Raw genomic sequence first — 14,289 nt, 5'->3', positions numbered from 1 at the left:
ATTCTTTATCCACCTTTTCTCTTTCTTCGTCTTCTTTATTTTCCACTCTCATTATCTGGATTTAGCCTTATAGTTTTTTGATTTCCTGTTTGGTCACCTTTTCTCTCTTTCCTTTTTTCTCTTTTTATGGGATGAGGCTTCCCCCCACCTTATTCCTTTTCTTTTTCCAGGGTTACCTCAACAAACAAATCAGAGCACAACTGGTTGAATGTCCAAACACTCACCACTACAAACAAGGAGGAGCTCTGCAGACTACTGACCAGTGGGATAGAGCAGCCAAAATGCAACAACAGAGTCCATGTAACACACTCCTAAAACACTTCCTGAAGTGCCAGGCCTTGGACAGTGTATGACTCCTTTTTAATAGAGTACTACTCACAGGTGCAAGACACATAACAAACTTTTAAAACATGCAAAAAACAGAAACTTAGCCAAAATGACAAAATGAAGCAATTCTCCCCAAAAGAAAGTTCAAGAAGAAATCACGGCCAGAGAATTGCTCAAAACAGACATAAGCAATATATCTGAACAAGAATTTAGGATAATAGAAGACTAATAGCTGGGCTTGAAAAAAGCATAGAAGATAGAGAAACTCTTGCTGTAGAGATCAAAGACCTAAGAACTAGTCACAGTGAATTAAAAAATGCTATGAGATGCAAAATAAACTAGATACAGTGACAGAGAGAGTGAAGAAGCAGAGGAAAGAATAGGTGAAACAGAAGATAAAATTATGGAAAATAATGAAGCTGAAAATAAGAGGGAAAGGAAATTACTAGATCACACGGAGAGAATTAGAGAACTAAGTATTTCCATGGAATGAAACAATATCCGTATCATATGAGTTCCAAAAGAAGAGGAGTGAGAGAAAGGGGCAGGAGGCTTATTTGAACAAATGATGGCTGAGAACTTTCCTAATCTGGGGAAGGAAACAGACATCCAGGTCCAAAAGGCATAGAGAACTCCCTTTAAAATTAACAAAAACAGGTCAACACCACAACATATCACAGCAAAACTGGCAAAATACAAAGATAAAGAGAAAATTGTGAAAGCAGCTAGGGACAAATGGGCTACACATAAGGGTCGTAGCAGATCTGTCCACTGAAATTTGGCAGGCCTGAAGGGAGTGGCAGGAAATATTCAATGTGCTGAATAGGAAAAATATGCAGCCAAGAATCCTTTATTCAGCAAGGCTGTCATTCAGAATAGAAGGAGAGATAAAGCCTTTCCCAGACAAACAAAATCTGAAGGAGTTCATGACTACTAAACCAGCCTTACCAGAGATCCTAAGGGGGACTCTGTGAGTGGAAAGCAGCAAAGACTACAAAGGATCAGTGGCATCACCACAAATATGAAATCTACAGATAACACAATGGCACTAAATTCATACCTTTTAGTAATCCCTCTGAACGTAAATGGATTAAACGTCTCAATCAAAAGACAGAGGGTATCAGAAAGAATTAAAAAACAAGGTCCATCTATATGCTGCCTACAAAGAGACTCATCTGAGAATGGAGGACACCTGGAGATTGAAAGTGGATAGCCAGATGGCTGACAGATGCATGAAAAGATGCTCAATATCACTCATCATCAGGGAAACACAAATCAAAACCACAATGAGATACCACCTCACACCTGTCAGAATTGCTAAAATCAACAACTTAGGAAATAACAGATGCTGGCAAGAATGTAGAGAAACAGGAACCCTGTTGCACTGTTGGTGGGAACGCAAACTGGTGCAACCACTCTGGAAAACTGTGGAGGTTTCTCAAAAAATTAAAAATAGAACTACCCTATGACCCAGAAATTGCACTATTAGGTATTTATCCAAAGGATACAAAAATGCTGTTTCAAAGGGGCACATGAACCCTAATGCTTATAGCAGCATTATCAATAATAACCAAATTAAGGAAAGAGCCCAAATGTCCATCAACTAATGAATGGATAAAGAAGATGTGGTACACACACACACACACACACACACACACACACACACAATGAAATACTACACAGCGATGAAAAAGAATGAAATCTTGCTATTTGCAATAACATGGGTGGAACTGGGGGGTATTATGCTAAGCAAAATAAGTCAGAGAAAGACAGGTATCATATGATTTCACTCATATGTGGAATTTGAGAAACTTAACAGATGAACATAGGGGTAGGGAAGAAAAAATAAGATAAAAACTGAGAGGGAGGCACACCATAAGAGACTCTTAAATATAGAGAACAAAATGAGGATTGATTGGGGGTGGGGGCTAGGGGGTGGATTAAAATGGGTGATGGGCATTAAGGAGGACACTTTTCAGGATAAGCACTGGGTGTCATATGTAAGAGATGAATCACTGGGTTCTACTCTTGAAGCCAAGACTACATTATATGTGAACTAACTTGAGAATAAAAAAATAAGTAAAAAAATTTAAAATTAAAATTAAAAATGAAATAAAAAAATAAACGAGGCTACTGGTGTGGCCTTTCTAGTTTAGGTAATCTTCATCTGAAACTACACTAAGTTGCATTGTCTTTCAGCTAGAGTAGAACTTTGCAGGCTTTCCACTTTCCAAGCTCACTTCCCCTCCCCCTTTTGGAAACCTACCAAGCCCTGTTTTGGTCACCAGTCCTAACTACTTTCTAAATTTCTCTGTTATTGAAGGATCATGTAGATATTTTCAAGAGAATAGTGGTGCTCCCATCAAGTTTCTTTAATAACATTCATAGAAAACATTATACAATAGGGGTGCCTGGGTGGCTCAGTCGGTTAAGTGTCTGACTTCAGCTCAGGTCATGATCCCACAGTTTGTGAGTTCGAGCCCCACATCGGGCTCTGTGCTGTTGGCTCAGAGCTGGGAGCCTGCTTCGGATTCTGTGTCTCCCTCTCTATCTGCCCCCTCCCACTTGCACTGTCTCTCTCTCTCTCTTAAAAAATAAATAAACATTTAAAAAATTAAATAATAAACATTGATTTTATGCAACCATAATTCTCAATTAGAAGACTGTTCCCAAACTCACAATGCCTACTGCTTGGAACCCTCCTGCTGGAAGAATATCTATTTTCCTCATATCTGTTTTCAATGAAAATTTAGAACAGCTGGACAGTCTTGTTTTCTATAAAATTCTACAATATGATTTAAGAGAAATAATTCTAAATATAGAAGATCTTTTCCAAAACGTTATCTTTGTAACTTACCAGCTATCAGATTTCACACTGAACAAAAAAAAAATCCATTGAAAGACAAATTATTGCTAAATTTGGAGAAACAAGTCATTTCTTTTTGAAAATAATGCCTATTAGCTATAAGTAATAATGTAATATATGTTCGGACTACAAAATATAGATCACAATGCCTAAATGACATGCTTATATTAGTGTATCTTGCCATTCTTCTGTGACTTTTATCTACCCCAATCACAGTATGTGTTTTCTATAAAATCATTTTCCCTCAATTTTTCTTTACACGAGCAGAGCTGTTTTGTGTTCTAGTACCAGTTGCCTTACGTGTTAGCTAGGCAAAATTTTATCAACAGTAAATAATCATATTTTATCATAAAATGTGTGTTTGTATAAATAAACAACAGACAGAGCATTGATATTCCTCTAAGAAATCTGGACTATATGAGTTTATTAGTCTGTTAAGGATGCTATAACAAAACATCAGACACTGAGTGGCTGATAAACAACAGAAAATTATTTCCCGTTAAGTGTTATTACTTCCCAAAGGCCTCACCTCCCAATACTCACGACCTTGTTAGGATTTCAGCCTATGACTTTTCAGGGGACACAAACATTCAGACCATAGCAAAAAGTAATTAAGAATATGGTTTCTGAAGTTGAACAAATATGCTTAGACACCGTTTACCAGCTCTGTGACCAGGGACAAGTTTTTAGCCTTGTAAATCTCATTTCCCTTCTCTGTACAGTAAGAATAATATTAGTGCCTACCTCACAAGATCACTGAAGATATTAAATAAAATCATGAATCAAATATTTATGAAAGCATGCCTGGAACAAAATAAGCAATAACTTAATTGTTAGCTCTCACTGTTTATCTCACTTTTTAATCATGTCTCTGGGTTTGGGATAAAATAAGTTAGATAAACTTTGTTGCCATTTATTTGTGTGAAAATAACACGATGCAACTCAATTCATTTTTAAAAAGCATTTATTTTTAGATCATTCTATAAAACTGCTGAACACGAGAGGCTCCAAAAGAAGAACCACAAATGATCCTTACTTTAACAGCACATAAAATTGTTTTAGGGGACAATATTTGGATGTAAAGTGGTTAAATAACCAAACAAGGCAGTCCATAACTTGGTGCCAGAGATAGGAGTTCAGACATAAATTTGGAAAGTCACTCTGAAAACTTAGAAACCAATGTGGACTGGAATAACCATGGAAAAGTTGAGATTTAGGCTAATAAAGGGGAAAATTAGAGAAAAGAGCATGCTAACCAAAGGACAGGATGAAGAGGAAAACAAATCTCAAAAATAGTGTGACTAGTGTGGCACAGTGAAGAGTGTGCACTAATAAAAACTTGAATGGAGGCGGATCAGCCACTGGGTGTACTTAACCAAGAGCACTTGACTGCCAGGCTGTAGAGCAGGCAATGAGGAACCGTGTGGTGGTATGAACAGATTAGTAATGGAGAGAGAGTAGTATTTTAAGAACGTTAGTTTGGAACGATTGCAGGTTGTATAGGGAAAAAGGAGGTAGTCTGCAGATCGGATGGGGAAAGAGGAGGTGGAAAGCAGGAAACTCAGTTAGGAAACTCTTACACTAATCCAGGAAGAGGCAGAGAAGTTCTGGAGAAAGCTGGTGACAGAAACAAGCAGATGGTTGTAGCTTTATCAAAAATGAATTGATAGGACTGGGCAAATCCACCGGCTATATAGGGTGAAGTAAAAGGATGAGAAGTTGGCTCCACTTCTGATCACAAAATCGTTGGACAGATGTGTCCTCCTGCAGTCATCTGAGTCCTTTCCATCTACCCTGTCTTCTCGATACTTGTACAAAATAGCTGGCCACCACACTGGAGAATGTAGGTTGTTTTTTAGATTCCCAGGGATATAGAACCTAAAACCTAAGTTCAGCAAAGCTGACAATGTACCTGTTGAGAGGGAAAGTTTAAAATCTGCATAATCAGAATATTTCAGGTAATAGTCTATCTGCTTAACATCTTCACCACACGCCTCCTTTGCTCATAGTGCCATTAAAAATGTTCAGTGTTCATTCCTGAAACCAACCCTGGACTTCTGGATCCAACAGTAGAGTCAATTATATGATTGCTGAAACATCAAAGCTTTTCCTCACTAATGTCCTTACCAGGGGACATAAATAGGCAGGTCTTTTCTCTCTGGTTGAGGCAAACGCCTATGTAGTTCAACCCAGCATACTGTACATTCCTGTGTGATTTTATGTGTTTTATCATTGGCAGATGGAATATCTGCTTTTCCCATTGCTATCAATTGAATGTGTGCACTGCACACCCTGTCCAAAGCAGACCTGTTTTGTCGGGCAGAAGTCAGGGCTCATTGCCCTGGGACAGCCCATTTCTTGGAAATGCTCAGAGGATTTTCAGTTTCCCTTTTTGAGGTATACAAGGAAAATATTACCCTAGGGAAATATCAAAGGATTTCCTGACATCAGCCAGAGAAACAGGTGCACACATATTTGATTTGATAAAAATGGGGGATACGAGCGCAGTGGATACGGCCCAGGCATCTAATTTGTCCCGTTCAATAATTTCATGGTCCACTCAGAGAACTTCCATCCTCAGTGATCACTGTCTCCATAACAAATTTGAATGCCTTAGTCTGGAATTCAAGTTCCTTCACAATCTGGCCCCAACTGACCTTTCCGACCATATTATGCGCTACACCCATTCAAGGTCCTGCCAAACTAAGCCACTTGCTGTTCCCTGAGCCACTACCCAAGCCCTGTGCTTGCCGCTGTCCTTTCTTCAACTCAAAATAATCTTCCTCTACAACCCAGATTTCCAAATTCTTGATATCCTAAAAGTCCTTTCACCAATCCGTGAAGACTTTCTCCCTCCCCCAGGTGGAAATCAGCTATTCCTCTTTTATCCTCTCATTGCAAGTTATTTGTATTTCTCTGAAAGTACTTCCAAGTTCCTCCTTGAAATGTGGTCAGCGATCTTGCCTGTGGATTGTATACTTCTTGGGGTGTCTTTGCCCGATTCACCTTTGAATTCTTCATGATAAGGTCTTGCAGCTATAGCAGGATGGAAACAGTATTTGGAGGAAGATGACTTTGATTCAAGTCTATCTCTTTCTGGCTGTGTCACTGTGATCAAGACCTTAATCTCTCTATCAAGTCCTAAATTTCAACATATTTCTTAAGATTAGATATGATGATGGTATGGAAGCCATTATTTAAACTGTAAAAGACAAAATAGCTTAATATATTTTATGACATCAAGTTAATATTAATATATTATAGATGAAAAATCGGTAGGGAAATAAAGCTCTTTGTTGACATTGCTATAAAGATGATTTATTCTTCTATATAATATCACACATCTAACCAATTCATTCCACAATTGGAACACCCCTGACCTGCTCATGAGAAGACAAGTTAAAATATGATCCTGTTACTAAAATTGCTAAATCCTCCTCCTCTTGTCTCCTAATCATTGGTCCATCCTCTTGGCGTTTTTCTGGCTATGTTACAGTGATTCACAAAAGCTGCCAGTAAGGTAAAACTGAGGTAGTGCCATCACTGATATCAAAAAGACTACCATTCATTCGTTCCCTCAACAATTATTTACTGAGTGTTCATAAAGGGCAGGCACCCTAGAAAGATGAATAAGAGAAAGTTTCTTCTTGCTTTTGAGACATTTACAGACTAGTAGAGGACAAAGTTAGCCTGATACCAATTTCACTGCAGTGTAACATGGTATGTTAGGTTTTGAAGTGAGGTAGAAATAGAGTGCTCAATAAAGAGCTTGCCTGATGAAACTAATTCCATGGTTTATGATACCCATTCATCATCAAGAAAAATGTATTCCCACTTCAGTGTGTCTTTAAGGTGTATTTAAGTTGAGTCTATTGTGAAAAAATGTGGATGGTGAGGATCTAATTTATGCCTGTTTTCCACACTCCATAGTGGACTTGAGTCTCGAAATTTCCTAGAGAAAGTCTTGTTTATAACTCAAGAGTTACACTAAGTATGTTTTTCATTGTCCCTAACAAAAAGGCAAAGCTGGAAAGTATTGAAAGGGAAAGAGAAATCTCTTAGGGTTCCAGTGACCAAGGGTGAAAGGGGGAGAGCTGAAACAAAGTGGGAGAGTTAGATATTGGTTGGGTTTGGAAAAAGAGGGATTCCACCCTGCCCCATTGAAGCAGGATGTGTGTGTGTGTGTGTGTGTGTGTGTGTGTGTGTGTGTGTGTGTGTTGTAGGGAGAGATAACTGAACACATAAAGGTTTGGTAATCTAAGGGCTGAGGCACACTCTGCCTTTCCTTCCTGGGAGTGCCCTGAAAAAGGAAGCAAAGTCCTTGGATACCTGTCAACATGGTGGAGTACAGAGCAGGGAGGCTGACATGGTATGTTTAGTCTCAGGGGTCTCAGAAAGGACAAGGAAGAATTCAAAACAGCACTGCTCCCTGGACAAGAAGAACAGTTTCTTTATTAAATAACTGTAATCATATATAATATATAAAGACAAATACTGGTAATAATTCATCTCATCATTTTTTTGTTGACAATGAATGACAATTTGGTGGGTGTTATTTAACTCACTCTTAAGTTGCCTGGGCTGAGCATAATTTCCAGGTCTGATTTTCTATAATAACTTTTTGAACTAAATTTGAGAAAAATCTAGAAGTTGTAAATGAAGAATGAAAATGCTGGAAACCAGTATTTTATTTAATTTCATTGAAGTTCATGCAAGTTGAAATAACAAATGTACAACTAGATTATCCATCTTATTTACATATTCTTGGTCACTTATTTGGCACTTTATTGAGACATTTTCTTGGTTTCTAAATTTATTTATATCTGTGACATATGTCATCTCTGAAGACAGTTCTTCAAGAACTGGTTTTATTATTGGAATACATTAATTTAGTAGTTTAAAGCTCATATATGGTGATTAGGTTTGCTCAGTTTCAGGATCATATACCTGGGAATTTCCCTGCTTTGTGCATGTTTAGAAAATAATGAATGAGGGGTGCCCACAAATGCTAGGGAATGATTCACATTGGTTCAGCTCCCATCAACATTTTAACATTTTTGCTTCATCTCAAAATATTGTCTGTTCTGTAGCCCAACACTATGTGGTCTGCATTCCAATATTTCTAAAATCTTATTTAATTTTCTGTGGTTGATTAACATATTTATTTACTAATATGGTATAGACATTTATTATATCAAAAATAGGTCCTCAATGCTATAGATGCCTATCTGGAGCAATGTCTCTATTAAGCATAATTTTAGTTTTTTTTAAGTACCTTTTTCTAAATTTTGAAATATCAGCGAAACATTCCATGGATTTCATTTATCAATCAACATTTGACTCTATTACTTAAACTTGAATATACTGACAACATTACTTGCAATTTTGTACAAATTTGTAAAATTGTACAAATAATTGTATAGATAATACAATACAGACATATATATTGTGTTATATACACCCATATATCTTATCTTTTGTATATATACATCCATATATACATAGATATAGTGTGTGTGTGTGTGTGGCCATATATATAAATATATACATATGGCTATATATATATATATATATACTTATGCAGATAATGTAACACAGCTAACTCACACCTACATGTTAATTTTATAGCACATAGAAAAATTGTTTAGTATTTGCATAGTTTTTACTTTTATGTTTTTTATTATTTTATTATTTATTTATTTTAGAGAGAGAGAGAGAGAGAGAGAGCATGAGCAGGGGAGAGAGGTAGAGGGAGAGAGAGAGAATCTTAAGTAGGCTCTGTGCTCAGCATGGAGCCCAACATGGGGTTTGACATGGGGCTCGACCCCACGACCCTGGGATCATGACCTGAGCTGAAATCAAGAATCAGACACTCAACTGACTGAGCCACCCAGGCAGCCCAATAATTTTTAAATACTCATACCCTTTGACCCATTTATTCTACTTCTATGATTTGTTCTAATGAAGTAATTATAAATACACAAGAAATATTAGCCGCTAAGATATTTAGTGCACCATTATTTGTGCTAGAGAAGAATTCAAAACTGTTTACGTTTACAGAATAGGAGAAAGGGTAGATAACTGGTATTATAACTCTTTGAGGGAATATCATACAAAATGATGTTTACAAAGATTTTATAATAACATGGAAAATGCTTATGTTATAATGGTAATTGAAAAAAAATTTAGACACAAAATTGTTCATGTACAGATGGAAACTAAGAAGAAAACAGCTCTCAAATTATTCATTCTTTAGACATGTCATCCACTACTTAGCTCTATTTCCATTAGAGGAAGAAAAAGAAAAAAAACCCTAAACATACAGAGGAATACATATTTGCCTCAATATAAATATCTAGGTACTTTAAAGGCTACAAATTTGAACTAAATAAAAATTAGATTCCTTTAGTTACAACCCAGCACTTAACAAAATTGCTCTGGATTTTTACACAACCTCTTTAACTTCCCTGAGTCAATTTCATTTATTAAATAGTGGTGATAATATCAACATCTTCATGAGATTTTGGTGAGACCTGAAATATATTATTCTTGTGACTAAATTAAATTAGTGCATGTGTTTTGGTGTTGAGCCACAACTACAGAGTAAGAAACACGTGCTCATACTTATATACACATAACTCTTTAAATCAATAGGGGAGAGATAGAAACTTGGGGAGGGAGGAATCAATCCTTTACAAAAAGGCAAATTTTGAAAGAAAAAAATTGTCAGTTTTTGAGAATAAAAATCCACATCTTCCATGCTGTAAGCCATCTCTCCTAACATCATCATGAAACTCCTTCATAGGCCTTACACGTACAACTTGACAACTAACATATACCTTGAGAAGCTTCTCAGGGATCTTGCCTCGGTTGTTCATTCTCTTTCCTTTATTAATAATTGCTGCCTGAAAATTAGCCAAAGGTGACGTTAAAGAAACCAGAGGGCAATACTGCTTTCATTCTCAGAGGCTACTGCCCCCTGAATGATGTTCCCAACTTTCAAGCCAAAAAGCTAGTTAGACGGTGACTGAGATGTTCTCTTCCGTCCAGCATAATCCCATTAGAAGTCCACGTCAGGCCACATTCTCGACTTCCTCTCCCAGCTGGCAATGTGAAAAAGCCCACGCCTCTGTGGTTTAGCTACCCGTTGTTTTGAGTAATGACTTTTATGATGCCACAGGCTGCTGAGCCAAAATAATATGGGATCGTAAAAGAGGAATGCTTCCGCTGAAAATGGTCTCCATACAAATGGCATTCAGAGACCAGCAGAGGGGAAATGAGGGCATCTACGGTTTTACCCTTAACATCAGGGCCAGTGGTAGGAGCCAATCAGGAAAGCTGATCCCCTTTCCCTCCCTTTTAAGTGGATAATCTCAATGCAGAACATGTACTCCTGGGAGTTTCTAACGTCTGACCCTGCCACTTTGTGGTGCCACAGTTAAGATTTTAAACTCATTCGGGGTACCTGGGTGGCTCAGTCAGTTGAGCACCTGACTTTGGCTCAGGTCATGATCTCGAGGTTTGTGAGTTCAAGCCCCACGTCGGGCTCTGTGCTGACAGCTCAGAGTCTGGAGCCTGTTTCAGATTCTGTGTCTCCCTCTCTCTCTGACCCTCCCCCACTCACACTCTGTCTCTCTCTCCTTCAAAAATAAATAAACATTTTAAAAATTAAAAAAAATTTTAAACTAGTTCTCTCATCTTAGGTATTTCCTTGCCTCATGACACATGCTACTATTCTAGATTTGATAGAAGAAATAGAGAAACTAAGACATCAGGTCTAGTGTCTCTTTTATGATACTGCTATGCTGGTAACTAGGTTTTTTTCTTCAGGACAAACTTGGCCTCCAGTTTCACTCCTGCCTATGTACCCTTAATATTTCCTGAGAACTTAGACCACCATGAGGCTGTGTATGGAGAGCCATACATCACCATGTTCACATGGTCTCACGCGTTATGATCACTCCCATGAGATTTTTGAGACAGGAATCTGCATTATAACATCTTTAAACCTGGATTGACATTTGGTTGCACCTAAGAAGAATTTTGTTCTATTTTGGTTTTTTCCTCACATGGCTCAATTAAAACAGGAGCTGGATGGCAAACACAGGGAGCAGCCTCTATTCTTGGCATGAAAAAACTAGGTAAAGGGCTTAATGACGTCCCTGGTACATAGTTGACACTTTCCGAACATTCATTCAATAGGGCATTATGAATCAGAGAGTTGAGGAGATTTCAATGAAAATGCAAACGCATGCCTATTAGATTAATTCATGACTTACTGTGCTTGAATAGTCATTTGTGAATCTTCATATTGTTTGCATCCAGAACTGTAAATACTCAATTTACTGAACTGTGCATGTACTGCAACTATCAAGAAGACTATTGTAGGAATTGCTTGCTAAGGGAATCTGAAGTTTGTAGCATTTCTAGTGTTTATACTAGAAGTTTGAACCCACAGAAATGGATTCTCCCCACCATTAAGAAAGAAAGACAGGCCAGCAAGTAAAGTATTGATAATGTACTGATCTGAGTTTGTAGGAGATGGTGAGGGTGTGAGCCCAAGAGTGCCAGGGCCCAAGCACAAACTGGTAGGTGGGGACAAATCTGGTGGAAATAGGTAGTGACAACTGCAGTGGGAGACAGAGGAGAGGCCTCTCAATAGAGTCTGAACATTAGGCTGATAACGTGAAATGTTAAATTTTGACAACTTAAATAACATATTAATGTTATATCTTTGTTAAACCAGGATTTGCACGGTGGCCTGGGAAAAAGAATGTTTATGAGCACAGGTATGCCTAACCTTTGTAATCACATCTGAAATTAAAGACTGTTCTTACACAATCTTCATAAAGTCATTATACAATATTTAAGATGCATGCAGGTTTAAAGAATGACATCTCCAGCTTAAAATGACATATTATTGTCATCAAATATTCCACTTACCACTCCCAGATTGAGCCACTCTCTCTCACCCTTAAATGAACTAATATCCTGATTAGGTGTCACTTATTTCCATGCAACTCTTTATTACTATCTGGGCGTTAAACAACATATGGCGTCATTTTATGTTTAACTCTTCTTCACTGGATGCCATACTTTCCACTTATCTACCCTACTATCAGTCCTGAAGAGTCACTTTGTTTCTACCATCTGTTTACTCATGTTTAATAAGCACCATTCTTCTTTTCTCTCTCAACACCAACACCACTAGCATGAGAACATTGACGAATGGTCCACTTGCTGAGCAGGACTAAATATCTCACCCTCAGTTTCACATAATACTTTGAAAATTCCAGATGCTTGGGGTTTTGTTAATCTAAGGTGTCCTGTTACAGAGAAGTAACATGAAGTTCAGAACTGAAGTCCCAGCTCTGTTCACCACAGACTAAGTTTGGCAAGCCATTCGTCTTCCTAGAATTCATTTTGGTAACTTATAAAATGGAGGGGCTGAACTACATGTAAATTATCTCCACTGCCCTTTCCAACTCTAATATTCTCCTTTTCTTTCACTCTTTTCTTTCAGCATGGATGAATAGACACACCATCCCCATTATTAAATTGTTTTTCTTTAAAACTCTCTTTTGTCATTTGCTGGAAACATTTACGGGCCAATAGAAAGGAGAATGTTTCTACACATGCTTCTCAAAGTATAAACTAAGCCCATTTTCAAAAAGCATTTTCCAGTCAATTTGGTTCAAGGAACCTGTCTTAGCCTGCTTAGTATTCTGTGGGATGTGTTCAGTAGTCACTAATATTGCTACTGATAATCTGAATATGTAATGTAACACCTTTTGCTAAGGTAGGCTTAATTTGAACCCCATCTAAGGCAATTACTAGTATTTCCAAGTATCTCAAAACTGATACATTCCCACCTGTATGAAGTCTTTCCAAGGAAGGATTCAAGGATAGCATCACACAAATACACCAGTGTGGGGAAGATATGATTTCCATTCTTATAGTTTATACACAGTTGGTTATTACTCCTAAAAAACAATCCCTTTAAACAGAAACATCCCATGTTTAACGCCTGCCAATTTCATATTGAAAAGTGTGAGAGAAATCAATTAAACAAGCTTTAAGTTCCTGGAAAATGAAAGACTTTTCTCCATTATGAAAATGATAATTTATCATTTCTTTTCTTCCCATGAATGTAAAAAGTCATGTCTAAGAGTCTCTACTTAGGAAAAGTAGGCACATGGTTGATGTGAAGGCCAAGTGTGTGTTCTGTTTCCATTCACTAAATGCTGTTTGCTTTATACAGTATATATTTATGATCCCTGAAATTGGGGTACTTACTGAATTTAATCAGAGAAACTTTGTATTTATATGAACAGACTCCAAGAATGAGGCTGAATTTTTTATATTCCTTGCTAATGCACGTTGAATAACTGTGATAGGCAACGAAAGGGGTGTTACTCATGGGTCATCATCCATTTATTCATTTAAATAGTACTTCTTGAGTGTAACTACTAATTTCAGCTCAACAAACAATTCTGAATGCTTCTTGTGTGCCTGGGACTGCTGGTTGCTTGAAGTACCCATATGTAAAATATATATAACTAGGAGTCACATGTCATGGAAAAGCCTCCAGTTTCTCCTTTGAAATAGGAAAGGAAGAAGAGTTGTAAGTGGGTATTTGTGTTCACAACCTTTAAAGATACAAACACTGTACTTAAGAGTTTGCTAAGATATTTTTGAGCCCGTTCCTGTTTGTTCATTCAATTTAGAAGTAAACACCAGAAAAGTCTAGAATATATTAGTTCTGTTCTAGTATCCAAGGGAACTTGAATTGAGCAGCATACTTTCTTTTATAATTAAAATCTTGACATCTTATTTTGAATTAACATATTTATGAGGGAACTGTATTTTCTTTCTAATCACCATTTTACCTCTAGCCGATATTTACAATATCAAACTTTTTTTTAAAGATATTTTTCAACGAGTGCTGGTGGAAATGAGCTAATCATTGTATATGAGTAAACCACTTCTCCACAAGGGCACTATTTTCTTTCAAAATCATGAAGCTTTTCATATTTAGCTTCCAAAATCTCATTAGAATGTCTCCTTTTGGCAACGACATTGGTTAACAATAAATA

At 37.2% G+C, this 14,289-nt stretch overlaps 1 long non-coding RNA gene across 1 annotated transcript in view; it reads right to left on the bottom strand.

Moving 5' to 3' along the window:
• Nucleotides 1-4,139: 4,139 nt before the first annotated feature.
• Nucleotides 4,140-14,289, bottom strand: part of LOC131506185 (uncharacterized) — a 51,124-nt gene continuing 40,974 nt past the window's right edge. The window contains exon 3 of the long non-coding RNA XR_009258775.1: nucleotides 4,140-5,105. This is a non-coding gene — a long non-coding RNA (uncharacterized LOC131506185). The remainder of the gene's footprint in view (nucleotides 5,106-14,289) is intronic.

The sequence above is a fragment of the Neofelis nebulosa genome, chromosome 3 (genome assembly GCF_028018385.1).
Source record: "Neofelis nebulosa isolate mNeoNeb1 chromosome 3, mNeoNeb1.pri, whole genome shotgun sequence".
In the NCBI taxonomy this organism is placed as follows: domain Eukaryota; kingdom Metazoa; phylum Chordata; class Mammalia; order Carnivora; family Felidae; genus Neofelis; species Neofelis nebulosa.
The sequence above is the reverse complement of the archived record's forward strand: the minus strand, read 5'-3'. Positions and strand labels throughout refer to the sequence as shown.